Source organism: Sus scrofa, chromosome 14 (genome assembly GCF_054392235.1).
Source record: "Sus scrofa isolate SSC_HxYL_T2T_F1_AM1 chromosome 14, Sscrofa_HxYL_maternal_Yorkshire_Landrace_v2.0, whole genome shotgun sequence".
NCBI lineage: Eukaryota > Metazoa > Chordata > Mammalia > Artiodactyla > Suidae > Sus > Sus scrofa.
The window spans coordinates 118696623-118721850 of NC_139396.1; the positions used below are offsets into that span (position 1 = coordinate 118696623).

A 25228-nucleotide genomic window follows, 5' to 3' on the forward strand; every position below is an offset into this window, starting at 1 on the left:
GCCTTCTCAGGAGGTAAATTAAAAAAATTTTTAAAAGAGAATTAAGGAGTTCCCGTCGTGGCTCAGTGGTTAACGAATCTGACTAGGAACTATGAGGTTGCGGGTTTGATCCCTGCCCTTGTTCAGTGGGTTAAGGATCCAGCATTGCCATGAGCTGTGGTGTAGGTCGCAGACGCGGATCGGATCCCACGTTGCTGTGGTGTAAGCCAGCAGCTATAGCTCTGATTCGACCCCTAGCCTGGGAACCTCCACATGCCGTGGGAGCAGCCCAAGAAATGGCAAAAAACCAAAAATAAGTAAATAAATAAATAAAAGAGAATTAATCAGCATACAAAAACCATGAGGACAGATTTTTACAACCACCAACATGGTGTTTTAGTGTTTTCCTCAAGTGTCTTTCCTATGTTGTACAGTCACACGTTTTCTTTATGATTGAGCATAAGATTATTTTTACAGTGCAGAATCAATTGTAATTGAAGAAAAAGTATAAAATCAAAATACATAAGGGACTTTGACAACCGCTGATGTGCTATTGCATAAAAGAGACGATATACCCATTGGATTAAAAAACTATTGCTATTGCAACTATAACTACTATGATTATAATAGACTAAAACAAAGCAAAGTTCATATCACAGATTCTTCTTTCTTTTCACAGACTGAAGGAGACTTTCTACCACTGATGTAATGCTGCTGATAAAAAGTACCTAACATATTTAATATGTGAAACCATAAAAGATATGCAAAATTGGCACCAGGTTTTAAATCCATGAACATGGGTCTTTAACACATGTAAGAAACTATCTGGTATGCCTCTCACTTACAACAATCCTACAAGTTCTTTAAGTGATACATTTTATATATATATATAATTATTTATTTATTTTGTCTTTTTAGGGCTGCACCCATGGCATATGGAAGTTCCCAGGCCAGGGATCGAGTTTGAGCTATAGCTTCAGACTACACCACAGCCACAGCAATGTTGATCTGAGCCACATCTGCGACCCACACCACAGCTCACAGCAATGCTAGATCCCCAACCCACTGAACGAAGCCAGGGATCCAACCCGCGCCTTCATGCATACCAGTTGGATTTGTTACTGCTGAGCCACAATAGGTACTCCATATATTTTTTAAATGAAAATAATGAATGATTTACATACCAAACTAAAATAAGCTATATTAAATTTATTGGAAAAAAATATTTGTAAACGTAAGCAATTTGATTGCTTAAGACATTTGATAAAGAGACACCAACCCCAGGCTCAGGAGACCTCAGATTTTTAGTGTGATCTTGGTAAAGTGTGTGGGTCTCAGTTCAATGATTTAAAACAATAAGAAAGAAAAAGAAAGAGAAGATAAAGAAGAAGCACATTTGTTTATAACCATGGTCTTTAATATTTGTGAATGGCATGCAAAGATAAAAAATATCTAAGATTTTACTACCTCTTTTGGTAGGAAGCCTTTAACTAAGGAAATTAAGGGTGGAATTAAGCCATCATTTTTCTAGAGGATCCACCTTTACTTGTGTCTTCAAAGATTTATTGGATGGAGAATGGTGACTATGAATCACTTCGCCTCCTTTGTATCTGACATAGTGGGTAGTCAAAAATGTTATTACATGTAATTTATATGAAAACCTCAGCTAAACCTATATTATATATTTAAATATAAAGATAAATGTTCTTTCACATTTAAATATCACAGATAAAATGTAGATGTATGGATAATTATAAATCTTGTGGTTTTAGAATTCTGTAAAGAAGAAACAACATTGTATTGGATTCTCACAAGGGGAATGAATTGAGAATGTGAAAATTACCTAGTGAATCAGGCTGTAGTTAGCCAACCTTTATAATTGAAATTGAAATTTAATATGTGCCTTTTCTTTAGACATGCTGCAACATATTCTGAAGCTGTGCTTTATCTCATCAGTAATGAAGTGTCAAGACTGCAGTCTTAGCTGGTACATAATGGATATTGAATACATTTTGATGAATAACCAAAATCTTAGCATTAAAACAAGTTTAAATAATACTTGGAGTAATATTTGATCCAGTTAATGCATATATAACCTACTGGGTTATACTACCTTTTAGTATAATTAAATATAGTCTTGCTGTGCTCAATTCTCATAAGAAATCATGAAAAAGAATTAAAATAGTTATGTAGAATCACATTATCTATTCATTTATATTTTATTTTATCATAATCTCATTTCTACTGTTGTTTCAGCTGCAAAAACTAAGCTGGATTTCCTTAAGTAGGGCAGTTAATTGGTTTGAGACTCCCTGGTCAGTATATTTATTTTAGCTGCAAACATTTTCTTAAGAAGAAAAAGAAAAATCTGAACCCTTGAGAGAAGCTATAATTAAAACAGATAACCAGGAAAAAAGGTAAGGAAAATAAAAATTAGCTATCAATCTCACTACCAAATAATTGCTCTGGTTTCTGCTGAAAAATGAGTTTCTTTTAAAGGGATTTAAAAATTCTTTATAAAATGGCAAATTTATGAGATAAACAAATTGCTTTTTGTCTCTACAGGTTTTTTATTTTGTGTCTTTTTTTTTTTTTTTTTTTTAGGGCTGCATGTACAGCACATGGAAATTCTCAGGCTAGGGGTAGATTAGAGCCCTAGCCAATGGTCTACATCATAGCCACAGCAACATCAGATCTGAGCCATGTCCATGTCTGCAACTAACACCACAGTTCATGGCAATGCCAGATCCCCAACCCACTGAGCTGAGCAGGGCCAGGGATCAAACACACATCCCCATGGACACTAGTCGGGTTTGTTTCCAATGATCCACAATGGGAACTCCTGTCTCCATAGGTTTTATTGTTCTGTGTTTCTGGAGTGACAAAATCAAATACTCCTCTTATTTTTAAAGTAATAATAACAAACAAGCAAAGTCAATCTGAATTGCTTTTTAAAAGCATGGATCTGTGAAACATTTCTCATAAGATACAAAAACCATTAATTCAGTTTCAGGAAAATACAATCCAGTATGTTTTAGAAAAATCAAAATGAAAATATATTTGGAAGGAAGCACTTCAAAGCCCAAATCTGCCCAAAAAATCCCCTATGTACTGGCTACATATCATGTACTTGACACAACATAGTTACTTGTAGTTACTTGATTGACAAATTTTGAAACTTGATAAATCCTTCTTCAAAGTTAGAAATGAACATTAATATGCATACATTTACATACCCTTTCTTGCATGTGGGGTAGTGATGGACATTGTATTCTAAACAAATAATTTTCCAATCTACTTCTCTAATACTGGAGTTTAGATAAGAAATTGGAGAAGTGGAGGGATTTTTTTTTGTCTCCAGCAGGAATTTGTAAGTTCTGAACAGTTTGATTTTGTCCCATCTTTACAGAGGAAGAGGAATGGAAGTATTAGTTTCTTTTACTTAATCTTCCTTGGTTATCATTTTGGCATAATGAGGTGAGCAATGAAGGTATATAAAAAGAAAAAATAAAAATAATATAAAAAATAAATTAATTTGTTTGTATAGCCATTTTCTTCTATTCCCTTATTTCCTGCATTTCTCAAAGTATGTTGAGTATAGGCTGGGATTGGTTCAGATGGTACTGATTTCATTAGCTAATAAAGGATATCCAAGTGCTTGTGTGGATTACTTAAAGGCACACTGAACATTAGTGGAGAGCAGGTCCCCTAAATTCTTGTCATTTTTGTCATTCACTCCAGCATGCAACAAATATGAAGGCAGATAGAAAAGCAAAGCAGATATCTAAGGAAAAATGGGGGAGAGGGTAGTAATTGAAAATTTGTTAAACTGTTCATAATTAATAAAAAATAGTTATCAAAAAGAAATCAAATTTACAGCCCCTCTCCAGCATTTACTTTAAAAATAGAGACTTGGGAAAATCCAGCTGATATAATTAGTTTTACCTTTATCTATGTTTATGCAGTTGAGTTCCTACTCCATATGCAGTTATGTAACTTTCCTTTTGTTTCACATAATAGCATTCTACATCATTAAATGGAGATAGATAGATACATACATACATAAGGATACAAATAGAGATATATATTCTAAAATACTATTCTTCATTTTAGTATACTATTTCCTTGGATAAATACATTATAGTCTTTTACTATATAGACATTTTTTAAAGTGTTTCTCCATTATAAATAATGTAGTAGTGTTCAATCTTGTAAATAAACATCTAAGTGCCTCTCTGGTTAATTTCTTAAAATTATTTCTTAAGAGTAGAATTACCAGGTCAAGAAAAGTGACTAGTATAAAGACTCTTCATGAATATTACCAAAAATTACCATTTGAAGGCTTACTAATTTTTATTTCACCAGCAATCTAAACTTATTTCATGAAGTTTCACTGTAACTGGGTTTAATTGTCATATTTTTGTTTTATATAGTCTTCATATTTGTGAATTATCTGTTCTTACCATGTGCCAATAGTCTATCACAAATGAATTTTCAAATTTTTATTTTACAATATATTTTATATATCTTTAATCATTTTCCTCTTATCTGTTAAATATAATCAGTTCATTAAAGATCTCACTCCTTTGCCTGATATAACTAATATACGATAAACATATAGCAAGTACAAAGCAAATCATATAAAAGTATTTTGAAAATATATTATTTCAACTGCCATTATACATGTGTTTAAAGGAGGGAGAACACCAGAGTATAAAACCATACCCCTCATTCATAATCCATAATCTCATTGAGTATCAGAGGTGGAAAAGTATTATAAGTTGAAGAGCTTAGAATAGGAAAGATCGTTCTATGAACTATCCCCTTGAAGATAAACGTGATGCAATGTTTGTCCTGTCACTAAACAAATGTGTGACTTCTGCTTCACTGTTTACATTTATGATTTCTTATCTTTTACAGTTTACATCTTATATTTCTATATTATCTCTCATCTTTGATGATGATTACACATCATCATCTCACAAAGGTAAAAAATGTGTACCTGTTTGATAGTTACATTTTTTTTTACCTTTGTGAAATGCTGAGACATTGTGAGGTTTATACATGTGTGGAAGAGATGTGATCTGAGTGGATTACAAATTTATAAGAAGGTATTAGAGAAAATTTACTGTGCAACTAGAAAGAGCTTACATATCAATGAACATATTTTACAATGTAACCAAATTAAATAATTTTAGTAAAAAAATCTAACCTTTTTATGAGTACAATAAGTGTTTTGTATATATCCAGAGTAAAGCAGTGCAGTAATCTTAATCTGGCTTCATTATTGTATGACATAAACAAAAGCCAAAATTGAACTAAACTGTATGAAAACAGAACTTAAGCTTTTAACTTATTCATCAAGCAGTTTATGTTCACTCAATCAATAACCAAATTAAAAAATATATCACACAGATATTTACCTTTAATAAGAAAAGGTTTGGGAGTTCCCACTGTGGCTCAGCAAGTTAAGAACCCAACTAGTAGCCCTGAGTATGCTGGTTTGATCCCTGGTCTTGCTTAGTGGGTTAAGAATTCAGCGTTGTCATGAGCTGTGGTGTAGGCCAGCAGCTGCAGCTTCGATTTGACCCCTAGCCTGGGAATTTCCATATGCTGCAGCTGCAACCCTAAAAAGGGGAAAATAGAAAAAAAAAGGAAGAAAAGGCCTAAAAGAAGACCTTTTCTTAGAGATATTTGCTATTTCCTTTGACATATATATGTGTACATGTGCTTTCATTCTACTACATTGGCATTTTGAGATTCTGTTCAGATTACTTATTTATGTAAGAGAAAGTATGATGTGAGCTGATCAACTGTATGAGAATCACAGCTCTACAGAGAAAGTAGCTAAGAAGATTGTTTTGACCTGGATCTATAACACATTTCAACTAATTGGTTCAAAACTCAGATCCATGGCAGGAAACCAATTCTCTAAAAAAATCTTTTGGATAAAAATGCCACTGAATTTAACTGGGAAATCTTTGGTTTTGGAAATCAATGTACCAGAAAAATGCCAGATTAAATAAACAATTATTCTGGATTTCCTTGGAGATAGTGTCACAATTTAGGCAAAAGAACTGAATAAGACGCTTGTTCTTTAGAGAGAAGGCATGTGATGTATTTCAAATGCTACATAAATGTCATTACACCTCCAGATGAAAATTTTAAAAATCTAAACTGCATGGAAAAATTATGGCAAATAATCTGAAAAATATGAAGACAGAAGACTAACATGAGTAAACTCAACTTCTTACCTTCCAATATATTTACGTACGTAAAGATGGAAATTCTTCCCTTTTTGCAAAATCAGAAATAGTCAAGCAGCCAGAATTTCTTTGGATAAAACCATCAATTTTTGTTTGAAATTCCTTTATAGCTCTATAATTGTAGCTAATCATAACTGGGAGACAAGGCCTTACGATTCAGCTTTTGGTGTATCCTTCGGTATGTCAAGTGCCATATAGTGCCATGTTAATGTATGGATTTGCTGCTTTTTTAGAGATAATGTCATGTTATGTTCACAGATGAGCTAAAGAGTTTGCGATCATGTACCTGCCATGTACAAATATTCAGATATTACTTTCTCTCTGAAGCTTTCCCTGTTCCTAATAGTCTGATCTACCCCTTCCCTTTCTATTCTATCTTAGTTAACACATTAGCGCATAGTACCGTAATTAAGATTTTGTATGTACTCTATCTTTACTGACATATAAAGATAGAAATTTATTTCTTCATTAGTTATTACAGTCATATAATATTTATTGTGCTTCACTTTATTGTGCTTCCCAGATATTGCATTATTTTTTTTTACCAGTTCTAGGTTTGTGGAAATCCTGCATCAAGCAAATCTATAGATACCACTTTTCCAACAGCGCTTGTTCATTTCATGTCTCTATGTCACATTTTGGTAATTCTTGCAATATTTTAAACTTTTTCGTTATTGTACTTGTTATGGTGATCTGTGACCAGTGATCTTTGATGTTACTATTGTAATTGTTTTGTCAAACCTTGCCCATGTGTGATAGATTGATAAATGTTGTGTGTGTTATGACTGCTGTACCGACCAGCCATTCCCTTGTCTCTCTCCCTGTCCTTGGGTAATCTCTATTCTTTAAGACACAATAATATCATAATTAGGCCAATTAATAACCCTACAATGACCTCTAAGTGTTCAAATGCAAGAAATGATCTCTGTATCTCACTTTAAATCAAAAGCTAGATATAATTAAGCTTAGTGAGTTGTGAATGAAAAGAAATGGTTCTTGAAGGAAATTAAAAGTGTTACCCCAGTGAGCACACAAATGATAAGAAAGCAAAACAGCCTTATTACTGATATGGAAAAGGTGTTAGTGGTCTGGATAAAAGATCAAACCAGCCATAAGGTTCTCTTAAACCAAAACCTAATCCAGAGCAAAGCCCTGATTCTCTTCAATTTCATGAAGGTTGAAAGAGGTGAGGAAGTCTCAGAAACGGTGAAACTAGCAAAGATTGATTCATGACGTTTTAGCAGAGAAGCCACCTCTGTAACATTGAAGTACAAGATAAAGCAGCAAGTACTGATGCAGAAGCAGCAGCAAGTTATCCAGAAGATCTAGCTAAAATAATTAATGAAGGTGGATACGCCAAACAACAGATTTTCACTGTGGATGAAACAGCCTCATATAGGAAGAAGATGCCATCTAAGACTTTTGTAGTTAGAGGGAAAAAAAGTCAATGTCTAGCTTCAAAGCTGAAAAGGACAGACTAACTCTAGTTAGTGGCTAATGCAGCTGATGACTTGAAACCAGTGCTCATTTATCATTCTGAAAATCCTAGGGCTCTTAAAATTTATGCTAAATCTACTCTGCCTACACTCAATAAATGGAACAAAGCCTTGGTGACAGCACATCTGTTGACAACATGGTTTGCTGAATATTTCAAGCCCACTGTTTAGAATTACTGCCTGGGAAAATAAAGATTCCTTTCAAAATATTGTTGCTCAGTTGACAATGCACCTGTTCACCCAAACACTCTGATGGAGATGTACAACAAGTTTAATGTTGTTCTCATGCCTGCTAACACACTATCCATCAGATCAAGGAGTAATTTCCACTTGTAAGTCTTATTATCTACGAAATACATTTTGTAAAACTATAGCTCCCATCAATAGGGATTCCTTTGATAGGTCTAGACAAAGTAAACTGAAAACTTTATGGAAAGGATTCACCATTCTATATGACGTGAAGAACATCCATGATTTATGGAAAAGGTTGAACTATTGACATTAACAGCAGTTTCTAAGTTGATTCTAACACTCACAGATGACTCCAATGGAGGAACTAACTGCAGCTGTGGTGGAAACAACAAGAGAACCAGAACTAGAGGTGGAGCCTGAAGATATGACTGCCTTGCTACAGTCTCATGCTAAAACTTTAAGGAATGAGGAGTTGCTTGCTATGGATGGACAAATAAAGTGGTTTCTTGAGATGGAATCTACTCCTGGTGAAGATGCTGTATAGACTGTTGAAATAACAACAAAGGATGTACATGTATTCATTCATCTGTCAATAGACACTTAGGTTGCTTTCATATCTTGGCTACTAGAGATAGTACCACTATGAACACTGGGATGAATATATCTTTTTGGATTAGTCTTTTTATTTATTTTTTTAATAAATACACAGGAGTGGAATTGCTGGATCCTATGGTGGTTCTATTTTGGTATGCTACTAATTAAGTTCTTTATTTTGTACTACAAACTTGAGACACTAAATTTAGACCACTTTACATAATTTTCTTTGTATACAAACACTTGTTTTGTAATTTCCCAATTCAGATTATTTAAATTGCTGTTCTTCAAGCAACTACACACCTTTTTTCCAATTTTTACTTGTTAATAGCAACTATAAAACAATGAATGAGTTAAGCAATATTTGAAGAATTAGTCTCAAGTTATCTTGAAGGTACAAGCACTTGCTATTCTCATTTCTAATATAAAGAGTTTATACCTTTTTTTGGTATTGTTTTTCAGCTTTGATTCCTGAGTCCCTTGTTAATATTTATATTGGAACACTTGAATTGTCTTCAGAATCAACCCTATCTACTTCTCTCCTGTGTTGAAAAAACAATGATATTCACATTTTCCTATTAATAGTTTTATGTATCATACATCATTAAATTTAATGCCCATTTCTTTCCTGATATGTATCTAAATCATCTGAGTGGGCCCCCTTTCTACATTAGCTTCTCATCCTGATATTTACACTTTCATGATTCAGTAGCTGATTTTGAATGGGAAATTGGTTAGACCAATCAGAACTTTCAGTGACTTGAGATTACCTTTGCATATACAGAGCAGGATGCCCAGACCAAAGCAGAGAGAGGTTAAAAATCCTGTGTAAGCATCTTAGTCCCTGACCCTTCCTGCACTATGCTGTTCTCTATCGATTTTAGTCTGTTTGTTTTTTGATGAGCAGAGCACAGTTCACCCTGTGAACTTTTCACATGAATATTATGCAGGAATTAGGTGCAGGCATGTGAGAGAACAGCAGAAGGAGATCAGCTTGGAGTGTGGGTATGCCTTTAAATAAATGGTGTGTTTAATTAAAATGATATGGGGTGAGGAAGAGACAAATTAACTATCAGATTATTTTAATAACCTGATAAATCACACATACAGCAGGTTGAGGGGATTTATAAAGATTGTCAAAGATTATTATATATGATGTAATTGGTGGTTTACTTTGGATACAGTTAAAATATTATCTGTGTGTTCACATGAGAAGAAAATAATCAAATCTTAAAATTTAATCTAGAATTGGGGTCCTGAGGACTTGTTCTAGGAAAAATATGTAAAGAATTGGAGAATACTTTTGTTATTAATCCATGTTCCTTTTAACCGTGGACATTGTAGAGCTAAATACCATGCTCACATAAATTTTTCTGCTTATGAGCAGTATTTAAACAGCAGTTCATGAAAACTGGCTGAATTCTATCTCAACTCTTAATATCAAGAACATATAAAATTATCGGACTTCCCGTGTGGCTCACAACAAGAACATATAAAATTACCTGTTCAATATTTATTATATTCATAAACTACACCAGACAATTGAAAATATATATTTAAACATTTTTTAATTCATGAGAATGAGTAATTTTTGTATAATTTGATAATGTGAATTACTTTCTAATAACTCTGTGCACATGGGTTGTTAGGATGTATATTATTAATCTGTAAGAGTTTTCCCATATGTAGCATATTAAACCATATCACTGATATTGGTCAAAAGAAAAATTTTAGTCTGATATTTGCTTTAATGATTATTCTGATATTTGTTATCTTCCTGGTCTAATACACACATCACATGGTCTTTTTCATGTTTAAGCAGGTTTCCTGGCAATCTATGAAAGTTTACATGTAACCCCTACTTACCTTTACATATAAAAATATGTTGAGTTTTAATAGTAGTGAAATGGTACTTCTAATTTATTTCTATATAAAATAAGACCATAACATACTTCTAGTTTGTTAACTTGGTTTTCAGGGTTAGACTAAGATTGTTCACAATTATATGATGGAAATTAACATTAAAAAAATAAATACTGAGAACTCCTACTCCTTTCTCTGTCTGCATAGGTTTCTTTGCTTCCGACAGGATAATTTATGGGATATTAGATTTATAAAGGAAGCGTGTGAGCTAAGAGCAGAAGAAAAGAACAGTGATAAATTGTGAGGGGAAAGGAAGATCAGAGTGAGATAGGGCAGGTCTTTTACATATCAGAGAGGAATTAGGGAGTAGAAGTGTGAATAAAATGGAAAAATATTTTGAAGATTTTCTGCTGTGTTGTTACAATTCATGCCTTCTAGCCTCTTCAAAAATTTTAGTAGTTCGTGGAGAAAGGAGCTAACTGAGGAGATAATTGAGGAGGCCACCTTGTTACATTACCAACAAATTTAGTAGTTGAAAGGCTACATAAAATCCCATCACGTTAATATCTATTACCATTAGACATTCAAGTTTTTATTCTTATTGTGAATAATAGTACAATAAACATTTTTATGAGTAAAGTTATTGTATTTGGAATTTTTCCTTTAAGATAAATGTTCATATCTGTAACCAAATACTCAATAAGATCTCTTTGCCCAATTCTTATAGCATACTTAAAAACTACTCTCCCTAAGAGTTGTTATAATTTACCTACCAACAGTTACATATAAGTATAAAATTTCAGCGAAATCTTGTGAGCAGATAGTATTATTATTCTACATATTTATTTGTTTAACTGGTGCTTTATTTTTCTTTTATCTTGTGTTTTCTTAAACTGGTTGCTGAATATATTTTGCTGTTTTTGATACTAGTTGTATCTAGTCTTTTGGGAACATTTTATGTCGTACACCTATGTAATTTATTAACATTTTAATTACTTAATTTGAAATACAAACATAGAATAACATTTTATCTATTATAATTCCTACAAATACTGTACCTTAATATAGTTTTCCTTTTATGATTGTCATGTCACTCACATTAAAACAATATTCAACTTGTATGTAGATGTGTTTATTGTTCATTTCCCTTGACTATTTTTTATTTCAGGTTTGTAAAGTTTTATAAAATATTAGTTTTAGAAAGACAGGCATGGAGTTCCCGTCATGGCTCAGGGGTCAAAGAATCCGACTAGGAACCATGAAGTTGTGGGTTCGATCCCTGGTCTTGCTCAGTGGGTTAAGGATCCAGCGTTGCCATCAGCTGTAGTGTAGGTTACAGACACAGCTCAGATCCTGCGCTGCTGTGGCTCTGGTGTAGGCTGGTGGCTACAGCTCTGATTAGACCTCTAGCCTGGGACCATCCATATGCTGCAGGTGCTGCCCTAAAAAGACAAAAAGACTAAAAAAAAAAAAAAAAAAACCCAAAAACCAAAAAACAAGAAACAGAAAGACAGGCATATATGTAAAATTTCCTAAAGAAAGCTGTACTTGGTGGTATAGATTACACTCACGTGTCATTCCATTGGAATATCCATGTCCTTCTAGGGGAAACATTAGGACCATGTGTTGCCTGAAGTTCCACTTGTGGTTTTGCAAAATCCACATCCAATAACAGCTAGGGCTCCACTGAATGACTTACTTATCTAGAGGGAGAGAAATAAATACTTACAGTGGATATTAGAAAAGGTAGGAAAAAATAGAAGTATAGATCTTTAAGGAATGAAATAGGAAAATGATTCTAATATATGCCTAAAGGTTTTTTTTTGTTTTGTTTTGTTTTTGTTTTTTTGTTTGTTTGTTTGTTTTCCCATAGCGGTTAGTCCTTCCAGAGTTATAGGTTTGCCTAAAGTGTGGGGGTTTTGGCCATAACTTTATATTTCTCCCACAGCCCATCAGAAGTCTGAATGAAGTCCTGAGGGAATCCAAGGTACCAACCCTCAGATTGGTTCACCACAAACTGTATGTATGTATTTTAAGAATGCTTTGTTTGCTTGTTTGCTTGCTTTTAACAGGGTCTATGTCTATTTTATATTAACAGCACATCAGCTGTGATATGAGCAACTTAAAACATCTTTTCTGATTCACTGTGATAACTTTTTCCTCTGAGGTATGCTAAATAACACTAAATGTGCTATGTTTACTCAGGTAATACCTTAGTTTTTTGAAGATTTAATATTATTAAAATTTCATATTATAGCAGGCTCTATGAACTACCTTATAAGTAATTATATACTTTGTTCCTATTTTCTTCCATTTTTTTCTTGCCAGATAAACTTCTGGCTTGTTTACAGCATGCTATTTCACCTATTTTATTTTATATAAGTTATTTATTTGTATGTTTATCAACATCTTTGGTGAATTTTGATAGAGTTTTACTGATACGTCCAAGACACACAAAGCATTTAATTTTTTATGATTATCTCTATGGCTAAAACAGTTTCTATGCCTTGGAATCATATCAACCAGGTCATATATTATAATAAGCTTTCTTATTTTTTCAATTCTCTACACATAAATTCATAGACAGATAGATGTGTAGCAATTTCACACTGCCCAAATTTTAATCAGTCCATTCCAAGGATAGTGACAGGTGGATGGTAAAGTTTAATGGCAACCTTTATTCCCCCAATAAGAGGTAGATGAAATAGTGACAGGCCTTAAAGGTAAAAAACATTGATTTTTTTTTTTTCACTCAATCAGATGAACTTTCATGCACAGAGCTTAAGAGTGTATTCCTCAGGGAGACTTCCCTACAGACTGATAAACTGGGTTACAAAAAATCATAATAATAATCCCATTTAAAACACTGTACACATATGCTTGCACACACACACACATTTTTAAAAATGTATTTTGATATTGATATTTCAAGTTACATGCAAGGACACTTTTTGAATATAGAATCATCTGCCTCATTATTTCTGTCCCACTTTGGAAAATGGTTTGTTGTTACACAAACCTTTTCAGATCACAGATTCTTGACTCTGCACAATGAATCCATAGCCAAAGCCTAGAATTCTAACCCTGCCTTTCATTCACTCTCTTGGTGCAGTGGAGGCCTGTACAGGCAAACCAAAATCTAGGTCTATAAACACTTCAAGGTAATGAAATTGAAACCTAGGGGTTACAGATCATAAATAGCCAATTTGACTTTAAGCTATAGCCAATTAATAATTTCCTTACTTCACACCTGCCTTTTTTCTATAAAAGTCTCTTCCTAACTCCTGTCAGTGGAGCATACTTAACCACTTGCCATGTGGCATTGCCTAATTTAAATCGATTTTTGTTCAAATAAACTCTTAAAATTTTTAATCTACCTCAGTTTATCTTTTAATGGTTCATATCCTGCTCATTTGTCAGACTGCATGACATGTGAGTACAAGAGCCTGAGACAAAATAGGCATCTAGTAAATGGCAATTTCTGTAATATAACACACATATAACACACACACACACACAGGCACACACACACTTTAAAACACAAAAGTAACCAACAGGAAAAGGTGAGTCTGTACAGAAGAGCAAATTGTAGTGTTGATGTTTCAGAATAATCTCTTAAAATGTTTAAACTTCAAATATGCTATCCATAGCCTGTAAGACTCACCTCTAACAAAATATAGTTATTGTGCACTGTAATTTAGTATCCATTCTCTGCTTCTAAAGTAAATTCTTACTAACTTCAATTTTAACTTTGAAATCATCTTATTTAAACTGTAATCAAGGAAGCTGACTCCTCCTTGATCTCTTCTGATATTGTCGGGTTCCCCTGCTCTGCACTATCTCTCCCTCAGTCCTTCCCTACACAGAACAAGGATTTGGAGATGCAGGCTGAGAAGCACTGTGGTGGCACTGGCATAGAGCCCCCATGGTCTTCCTGCACAGGGATGAAGGCAGGCCTTCTCCCCAGGCGCAGCAGTGAAAGGTTGAAGGGAGTTTCCCCTTGAACCGACACTGCAGTGTGACAGCTCCAACCTGGGCTCTTTAATGAGCTGTTCCTGTCTGTCGTTCAAAGCGAGAACCACAATCAAGAGTCAGGTAGCAGTGTACAGCAAGTTTTATTTACGCCCTCAGAGAGAGCAGGCCACCCTGGGGTAGAGACTGGCTCTGGCTTCAACTGGGTCTCTCCTTATATTCCTATATCTCGGATCTTGGACCTGTGTGGTGACCACTATTCTTCTTGTCCCAACCCCCTTCTCCTGTGTTGTTTTGATCTCTGTATTGGGGGGGGGGGGGCTTTTTGATCCTCTGATTGGTTCTGGGCAAGGATGACTTTATTTGCATGGGAAAAAAAAAAGTTATAGGGAGGTGCTCCAAAGAGCTTTTCTCTGCTACCTGTATGTGTCTTCATTGTTTGATCACAGGCCTCCTGCTTTTTGGTAATAAATAAATGGCTTGTTTTGAATCAGCCAGGTCTGAATCCCTTTCCTATCCTACCTAATGATATTACCAGGAAGGATGTCAGTGTCAGTTTTGATGGTAGATCAAGACTGTCTTACATCAGAGTGTAACAGTCCTTATTTTATTTAATTCACTCTGATTCTCAGGCTCTAGTTTGTGGTTCTGTTGGATGAAAATCAATGCTGTCAGCACATCGAGACAGCATGGGTGTATTTGATTGTTTTCCTGCAGTATGCTAACAACAGATTATGAAATATTTAAATTATAATGTCAACACTCAGTGCTGGATGTATGGAAGTATATTTATCAACTGCACTGCTCTCTTTGTTTCCGTGATCAATATTATTTCATAGGAAAACTATCATGGATTTAATATGTTTTTCCCATATTGTATGGTTTAAAATTATTAAGAAAAAAATTCTGGAGTTCTCGTTGTGGCTCAGCAGGTTGAGAATCAGACATAGTCTCTGTGAGGATGCAGGTTTGACCCTTGGCCTCATTCAGTGGGTTAGGAATCCAGCATTGCTGCACTCTGTTGTAGGTCAAGGATGCAGCTTGGATCCAGTGTTGCTGTGGCTGTGGAGTAGGCCAGCAGCTGCAGCTCTAATTTGACCGGGAGCCCAGGAACTTCCATATGCCACAGGTGCAGCCATTAAAAAAAATGAAACAGGAGTTCCTATCATGGCGCAGTGGTTAACTAATCTGACTAGGAACCATGAGGTTGTGGGTTCGATCCATGGCCTCACTCAGTGGGTTAAGGATCTGGCGTTGCCATGAGCTGTGATGTGGGTCACAGACACGGCTTGGATCCCCTGTTGCTGTGGCTATGGAGTAGGCTGGTGGCTACAGCTCCAATTAGACCCCTAGCCTGGGAACCTCCATATGCCGTGGCTGTGGACCTAGAAAAGACAAAAACAAACAAACAAACAAATAAAAAAAAAAAAACACCTTTCTATAAGAGTATGATGTGCTTCTGATAATACTGAATAAATACAAAAAAAATGATAGAAAGGCTCATGGTCTTCAAACTAAGTTGTCCGAAGTAAATTTGAAAAATATATTTTTTGCCACACCTACAGCATGCAGAAGTTCCCAGGTCAAGGATCACACCTATACGACATCAGTGACCTGAGCCACAGCAGTGACCATCCTTATTCTTAACCTGTTGAACCACCAGGGAATCCCAGAAAAATATTTTTAGGTTAATACTTTAGTGATTATTTTAATAAATATTTACCATGGTAAAGCTAGAGAAACATCATTAATTTTAGGGTTTTTTTGATCATAATTAGTCATGCCATAATAAATCTAAAATTCATCAAATGGTTCATATACTATCACTTGAAATTTATGAACAATTCTTTAAAGTTTTTCTTAACATAAAAAGACTAATGTGAAAATATTTTTTAATGTTATGCCACTTTATGTTTACTTGTTCTTTTATATCAAGTTAACTTTGACAGAATCCCAGTTGTAGTTATTAAAGAGAAAACCAGATAAGATATTATGAAATAGCAGCATTTTAATAAGAACATTGTGCTTGGTACAGAGCTACCCTATAAAGTTCTGTTGTTTAGACTACACCAGTACCTAGAATAGTAACAATACTTTTAACTTTTTTTTTTCATTTTCTTTTTATAGCTGCACATGAAGCACATGGGGTCGAATCAGAGCTGCAGCTGCAGGCCAACACCACAGCCACAGCAATGCCATATTGAAGCCACATCTGTGATCTGCACCACATCTTGCAGAATGCTGGATCCTTAACCCACTGAGTGAGGACAGAGATCGAACCTGCATCCTCATGGACACTATGTCAGGTTCTTAACCTGCTAAGCCATAAGGCGAACTCCATACACTTTTAATTTAAACAGCACTCTTGAAGACATTCGTATTCATTATATACAATCCTATAGAAGAGTCATGCAGAAATTTTCATCCACAATTTCAGGAAGAAAAAAATGGGGGGGCTGTTTTTTTCACACTTAAAACAAACAAACAAACAAACCCTCCCCTGTATTGTGAATGGTTCTGTGAGCAGAAGAGGAGAGAATTTTTAGCCCAGTATATGAGAAAATGCTAAAGGTCATTCTTCAAGTACTAATCAAGTTGTCTTTGATCACCCTGGGAGTGCTCTGTTTTTAATATACCTGTAGCATTTTTTATTGATTGCCTTCATTCTCAATGCATTGAATTTTATTATTTGCTTTTTTTAGGGATATGTGACTTATTTAAAATCCAAATTGTTGGAGTGCCCATATAATGATTTTGACAGAGACTCTCAAAAAGTATTTGTCAGCTCTTATTATTTCTTTAATGTAGTCTCATAAATTTACCACTCAAATATTCTGTTCAAATGGGGAATTTCATATATTAACTTTTTTTTTTTTGCCTTTTCAGGGCCACACCTGCGTCATATGGAAGTTTCCAGGCTAGGGGTGTAATCAGAGATACAGCTGCCAGTCTACACCACAGCCACAGCAACACAGGATCAGAGCCATGTCTGCAACCTACACCATAGCTCCCAGCAATGCCAAATCCTTAACCCACTGAGTGAGGCCAGGGATTGAACCTGCATCCTCATGGATACTAGTTGGATCAGTTACCACTGAGCCACAAAGGGAATTCCAATATATCAACAATTTTTAAAGTTGCAACCAGATGAGCATGAAATACCCTTATATTAACAGTGCAATAGGGCTGTAATCACTAGATTATACAGGATCCTTATACACAACCTGCTAAAATTATAGTAATTTCTCCTGCAAAATCCACTGATAATTAAATTAATTCCAAGAATAACAATGACTAAAGGTCATTTTTCCTGGATAACAGAGAATCTATAAGAGTCTATAAGAGTCTTTATTGTAGCATTCTTTTGGAACAGTAAAACAAAAAAATGCATAAAATATATGAATAAAAAAAAAGGCTTGCAATCAAAAGAAAACCACACAAACATATATACACATGCATTAAAATAGGGGATAGATACATAACTTAAGTCTAAACATAAATAATGAAACGCCAGGCAAGCAATTGAAATATGCATAGCTTGATCCCATTTCAATTTTAAAAGCTGCAGTATACACATTAGACAAATAAACTTTGGAAATGTATACACAGAACACTTATTGATCTTTTTTTCTGGAGTCAGGGTTACAGGATGCTGTCATTTTTGAAATTATGGTCTTCAATATGGATTTTGTTTTAGTAGATGTCTTAGTTTGACAGGGCTGCCATAACAAAGTACCACATATTGGCTGGTTTAACAATAGAACTTTATTTCTTACAATTATGAAGCCTACAAGTCTAAGATCAAGGTGTCTGCAGGGTCGGTTTCATCCTAGGCCTCTTTCCTAGGTTTGTAGATAGCTGTCTTTTCCATTTGTCCCGACAAGACTTTCCCTCTGTGTGTGTCTGTTTCCTAATTTCCTCTCTTTATGAGGACACCAGTCATATCAGATGAAAGCATATAGTAATAACCTCACTTTAACTTAGTTACCCTTTACAGATCCTTCTCCAAATACACTCACATTTTGAGCTTCTGAGGGTTAGGACTTAAACATATGAATTTTGGAGCAACAATTTTCAGTCCATAACAGTACATAATACTCTAGTGATTAAATAAAAATGTGTCATTATGATATGGTATGCATTGTTTCCTCTCATTTAAAGAACCCCATTTTCCTTAGAGATGTCCCAGTATTGAACTATAAAACTGAGTTTCCTAAATTTCTTAGCACATTTCTGGACAATGGATTTTAAGTGAAATTGTTGAGAAGGACTACTGTGACAGCTGGTTATTGTCTGAGTATGATGGTGTGCTTCCTTTGGCATTTCCTCTTCTCCTCCCTCTGAGTTGTGGATGTGACAGGTGGATTTCTAGCATCTATCCTAAAGAATAAAGGGTTGCAAGATAGAAGTAGGACACTTTGTTATACTGTGGAGCCAGTTGGCTTGTAGATTTATTTTATGTGTGGAGAAAAAAAATCTTATACATAAGCCATTATTATTTGGGTTTTCTGTTAGATGCACTGAAACACATTCTTTAATAAGGAGAATTTAAGGAAGAACACCTTAAAAATGATCAGTTGTTTTCTGATATCTGAGATAGCCCCCTTGATGATATTACAATCAAGATTAATAGTAGAAATTAAGATATGATTAACATCTTCTGGCCTTTGAGAATTTTCACATGACATATGGCTATGCATTTGTCTAAGAATTTCATGGACTTATTTTCGTAATTCTTGGAATTAGAATTACATCATACATTAACATTAATTAATGGAGAGAAGGTTTTCCAAAAGAACTGAGGCTATCTCCATATCTTCATGTCATAAGCAGAGATGACACACCTACATTTTACAATTATTATTATGTGCATCATTTTAGTGTAGTGAACTCACCCATATTTAGTCCTTATGTCACATAGAAAATAAAAAAATGATATTAAAGGATTGTGCAATAGAACCTCTAGTCAGTAATTTTTGACAAAAGTCGAATAAAATCTTTTAAAATCTTATGTACTTATTTTTTAACAGGACAAAATCAAATTAAATTTTGCATGTATTGAGACTCCATAATAATATAAGGCCCTAGGCCCTAGGTCTTTTTTTTTTTTTCTTACCCCTTAGTTTTTTTTGTTTTGTTTTGTTTTTGTTTTTTGTCTTTTTAGGGCTTCACCCATGGCATATGGAGGTTCCTAGGTTAGGGGTCTAATAGGAGGTGTAGCCACTGGCCTAAGCCACAACCACAGTAAGACGGGATCTGAGCCATGTCTGTGACCTATACCACAGCTCATGGCAATGCCGGATCCTTAACCCACTGAGCAACGCCAGGGATCAAACCTGCAACCTCATGGTTCCTAGTCAGATTCGTTTCCGCTGCGTCTGCAGTTTATCACGGGCCATGGCAACACCAGATCCTTAACCCAATGAGTGAGGCCAAGGATCAAACCCACAACCTCGTGGTTTCTAGTTGGATTCGTTTCCTCTGTGCCATGATGGGAACTCCCCCCCCCCAGTTTTTTTTTTTTAATATGACCTTTTACCATGATTTTTTTTGGTCTTTGTTTTGGGAGTATATGCAGTGATGCACACATACCACCATTCTTTAATTAGTTCTGATATTTATAACATGTAGAAAAAGTCAATTTAATGGCAATTATAAAATATAAAAAGATATAGTTACTGAGTACCTACCATGTGCAAGACTCTTAACAGAAACTTGGAATTTGATTTTAAATTTTTAATGTATGTTGTACTACATATTCATAGTGTATGTGGTAATATGTCTAGTTTTTCATGCTTCATGCTAAAATGCTTCTTCAACGTCTACCAGCTAATAAGTAGATGACCCAGATTTGCCTTTACAGGGGAATTCAAGCCTTCTTTATTTGTTGCTGAATTGTTTCCTTTTCTTCAAAGGAATGAGTCAGAAATCAGGGAAAAATGCTGTATTACTAAGGAGGAGCTATTGTAAAATCTGAAGACAATTCATCTACATAACTAAAGGTGAGAGTTTTAAAAGAATTTAAAAAATCAGCCTGTATTGCATGTGTTTTTTATTCCCTTCCCCCATCCTCTGCACCCATTTAGTCAATGAGTGGAGTCCATTCTACAGATAAGACATAATACTTAATAATTCCTCTCTCTTCTTTCTACATTTTCACATGTACACATAAACTGATCTTAATACTCCTCCTTAAGAAAAATGAAATCTTAATAACCTCAACAGAATCATTTTTAAGTTACCCTATGTACAGAAATAATGGTGTCCAGATTCCTTCCCTGACTTAAGAAGGTCTGAGTCTACATCCTAAGATATCAAGATATTAAGGCAAATTCTCTGTCTCTTCTCTGTTTCTCTCTTTCCCTCCACCCCCTATTCTTCCTCCTTCCTATATGTTTACAGATATAGTAGGACTAGGCTACATAGGTCTACCTAAGTAAGGGGAGAAAAATAATTTAATTAAGTTCTTGAAACCAAAGTCTTGAATAATAATAGAGGGATGCCTTACTTTCTTGTCATGGTTCTATACACAAATTCTTTTCAGGAGCTATGTGAGAAGAAATGATTGGTCAGGAACAGAATCTGGTTTTCTGGGGAGCACTGGCCATTACTAAATTTCATCTTAATGTATGTTCTTATTAGCATCCTACCTCATCATTCACAGTAAAGCCCATATCTTTTTGATTCTAAATCCATCATTCCTCCATGCTTTGCACTATTCTCCACCTTCAGAGTTACAAGCAGTTTTTGACCTCTTCTCTATCTTCTCATGATGTTCATGTGAATTTCCCATTTTATCTCATGATTACTCTAGTCAAACATTGCTCTTAAATAGGTCTTAGCCTAATGTCCAATGTCTAATCGTAAATACCAAGTGGGATTCAAAGTTTCCAAATATTTCCCAAAATTCTATACATCTCTGTGTTAATTTGGGGGTGGAGAATAAAATTAAAAGATTTCCCCAAATTTTAAAAGGAGACTATACTGTCCTCCCTTATAAAGTATTGTCCTATAAAATATATTGTAATTTTGGTAATAATGATAGTGGCAATATCCTAATAATCATTACTATTTACTGAGGTAGTGTTTTGAGGGCTTTACGTATATCATTTGAATTTTATAACAAACCAAGAGGTAGAATTAACAATTTCCATTTTAATGATGAAGAATGGCATCTGAAAAAATTTAACTTCCTTGAAGTGTTACATTGAGCAGGGTTGGTGCAAAGATTAATCCTCACCTGCTTGACTCCAACGTTTATATTCTGAACATTCTACACTGCATTGACATCATGGGCCAAATGACTTGCAAAGCTGAGTCCTTTTTCAGGACCGGTAATGATAGTAAGCACAGCACATGTATACATTGTGCTAAGGAAAAACATTCCAAGTTTATCAGTCAATGCAGAGATGGTCTCTTCTTAGATCTGGGAACTATTTTTCTCAACTGCCTTTAATTCTATAGCAAATAAGCCATATGACCAAATGTCAATCTGATTCTGGGTTAAATTAGTATATTATTATTTTTACAATTGAAAAAATAAAATATTTGAAACCAAATATTTTTATTAGAAAGTAGTGAAAATGTTTGTGTTATAGTCTGAGCTGTTTAATTGTCTTGTAACCTAAAGTTAATGCAAGGAGCTTGGCTTCATAGATCACAGTTTCCACACTGGTTCAGAAAGGCATCAGTGGACCAAGAGTCCTAAGAGCATGGATCTATTTTAGGGTCTGCCACATGCTGTATCATATTGCCTATGTCAACACAACTCTTTAAGCCTCATCATCCTCAGACAGAGAGAATGGTAGCATTGCCATTGTCTATTTCCTCACTGATATGAGTTAATCTGACTGAATTTTATGTTCCTGAGTGCCAAAGCCTGACAGAATGTATTGTTAGTGCATTACTTCACTTTTATCTTTTGCTGTATGTATGTCCAAATTATCATTATTGCAAGAGCAGATGTGCAAGGAATTTAGTTTTTGCTGTTCCCTGTGTTGAACAGAAGCTTACATTAAATGTGTATCATTTTCCTCTTAAATTATCTTAATTTCTTTGTCAATTATAATAACATGCATGCAGAGGCATTTCACATATTTAGCCTGATAAATACCTTCCAGAGTTAATACTGGCTGTCCTTCACATTTTTTCTCTGTTAAGGATCGACTTAACATAATAGACTTATTAAATAATTTAACATTTTCATACTATGAAGACCCAGAAGGGATATTAAAATGGGTGAATATAAGTTGCTTCAGGGCTTGTTAAATGTCCAGGATATAGAAGTTTTCAGTTTCAAGCCCCAGTTTCAAATATACCTTTCTAGAGCCAATATCCCTAAAGAAATCTTTATTGGAGTTTCCATTGTGGTGCAACAGAAAGAAATCTGACTAGGAACCATGAAGTCCCTGGCCTTGCTCAGTGGGTTAAGGATCCAGCATTGCCATGAGCTGTGGTATAGGTCGCAGACATGGTTTGGGTCTGGCATTGCTATGGCTGTGGCTGTGGCTGGCAAGTGTAGCTCCAATTAGACCCCTAGCCTGGGAACCTCCATATTCCCCAAGTGTGACCGTAAAAAAAAAAAAAAGGAGGAAAAAAGAAATCTTTATAGACCCCGAACAGGGTCATGTAGATAATGATGTCAACATTCCCTGACATGTTTAAATAAAAAAGAATGCCAGTGTGAGGGCTAAAGAAGGTTTTTGATAATTTTACCATCTTGAACAAATTGATGTTAATATGAAGCCACCCTTGAATTCTAATCCTTAATATTTGCTAAAAACAATGCCTAAGTATTAAAACCACTATGTTTCCCCTGGTTTCAATCTGCAATGAAATCTTATTAAAAAATAAAATCTAGTCAATTTGTAAGTACGTATGTATATATGTGTTAAGTATCACTTGCTATAGTACCTAACAATAGTCCATACAGAACAATGAGTAAGCAAAAGTTCTAGAATAAGACTGCCTGAATTCAAGTCCTTGCTCAATCACAACAGAAGTTGGTAAACCAAATCAAAAGGGATAAACAGCTAAACTTAACCTGAAATGCAAATGTTGTGTTTTCACTTACACTGTCTGGCACAGAGTTAGCTCTTGTAAATATTAACTATCTTAGGGAGAGAGAGAGAGTTCTAAGTTCCTGTCTCTGATGAAAACCGTATAGTGTGAGGGAATAAACTCTGCTCCCGAAGCCCATGTTGTCACATAGTCACATGCTGTCACAAAAGAGGGTGCTGTGTGGTCAGGGAAACCATTTCAGTTATAACATGACTGTGACTGTGTTTGAATGCTACTTCTGCTGCTTACTAGATGGTGTCAACATAACATAATTCTGCTGAAAATAATGAATTGAAACTGAAAATACTTAGCGTGTTTAAGTCAAAGAGAGTAAAAATTTGGTTCCTTGTATTAATTAATGTCAGCACTAGACTAAGACTTCACAGAATGACATATTCCCACAATTACACATAATTTGAAAGAAAATTATCTTTCAGAAATTCACAACAAAAGAGCATTTGACTCTAGGGGATTTAATCATTAGAAAGCTTCCTCAAAGCAAACTGATCTTTATAAACGATAGCATAAAACCAATATTTAAAACCTGATTACAACTTTGCCATGTTATGGTATGCTTTACTTTGAATGCCTAGAGAAAATAATTCCTGTAGTAAACTAAGAATCTGGGGCAAAACAAACTCAGTCTCAAAGCCTAGATATACACAGGACTTAGTGGTCCTGATTCCACTATGAAATCATTTTATGAACTCACACTGTCTTGGATCCTGGTTTGCATATCTATCTAGGGAAAAAGAGAGGTATGAGGTAAAACTCACAACCTGCTTCCCAAGGAGAATCTCTGATGGAGGGCCTCCCTGAATAGGCTGAACTCTAGCCTGAGAAAAGGAAGGAAACATTTCATATCAACAACCCAAAGAGGGCATAGGAGGTCATGGAAAAGCCATAGAAAGTGGCCTTGGTATTATGTGAGATACATGGCTTCTACTCTTATCCACAAAACACACACTTTAGAAAGTCTCAAAAGGAGTTCTTGATGCAGCTCAGCAGTTACGAACCCAACTAGTATCTTCGAGGATTCAGGTTCCATCCCTGGCCTTACTCAGTAGGTTAAGGATCCAACATTGCAGTGAGCTGTGGTGTAGGTCACAGATATGGCTCAGATCTGGCATTTCTGTGGCTGTGGCACAGGCCTGTAGCTTAAGCTTGATTCAGCCCCTAGGCTGAGAACTTCCATATGCTACACATGCGGCCCTAAGGAAACAAACAAAAAACAAAACAAAACAAAACAAAATGTAAAAATGCCTCAGAGGAGAAGCTTAGTGGGCAAGGGATATTTTATTAATGGAGTTTAGAGACCACATGTTAAATGATTTTATCTAGATGTAGTCAAAACTTAATGGATATGTCTTTGTCTATAAAAATATATATGGATATATGTGCATATACATACATACATATGTAATGCATATAGAAAAATAGACTGATAAATTGAATGCTAAATACTTTATCAATGAAACTTATAGTAAGTAGATTTAGAAAAAAATAATCCATTGTTCATATTGTCCTGGATGGTAAAGCATAGACATGTTTGATTTCCTTAATAGCACAAATTTGTCCTCAAATTATTAATACTGTTATATTACCATAACCAGGATGGCGCATACACAGGGGATTTTTAGGAAATCTAAATGACAGTCAAATAGTATTTCAATTGGATATTGTGCTCAGTGGTAGAAGACTTTGAGAGTTTATGATATAAAGAAATGAATGAATAATTTCCCTGAGGCAAGAGAGAGAATGATTCTTGACTCTGCCTGGTTTAGTCCTAACAACTGTCACTTTCAG

General features: G+C 34.9%; 2 long non-coding RNA genes across 17 annotated transcripts in view; one reads left to right on the forward strand and one right to left on the reverse strand.

The window, feature by feature from the left end:
- LOC102159151 (uncharacterized) overlaps positions 1-25228 on the reverse strand; it is a 662825-nt gene that overhangs the window by 129228 nt on the left and 508369 nt on the right. For 8 of the 10 annotated variants that reach the window (XR_014827619.1, XR_014827618.1, XR_014827627.1 and 5 more), the window contains one exon: positions 11962-12093. The exons of the other annotated variants lie outside the window; for them this stretch is intronic. This is a non-coding gene — a long non-coding RNA (uncharacterized LOC102159151). The remainder of the gene's footprint in view (positions 1-11961; positions 12094-25228) is intronic. 10 annotated transcript variants of the gene reach the window in all.
- LOC102159032 (uncharacterized) overlaps positions 9461-25228 on the forward strand; it is an 83050-nt gene continuing 67282 nt past the window's right edge. The window contains exons 1-4 of one of the 7 annotated variants that reach the window (XR_307680.4): positions 9461-9532; positions 12339-12409; positions 16490-19631; positions 22813-22949. This is a non-coding gene — a long non-coding RNA (uncharacterized LOC102159032). Of the gene's footprint in view, positions 9552-12338; positions 12414-16489; positions 19632-22812; positions 22950-25228 lie in introns of those variants that run through there. The other 6 variants (XR_014827632.1, XR_014827630.1, XR_307679.4 and 3 more) reach the window with 6 other exon arrangements.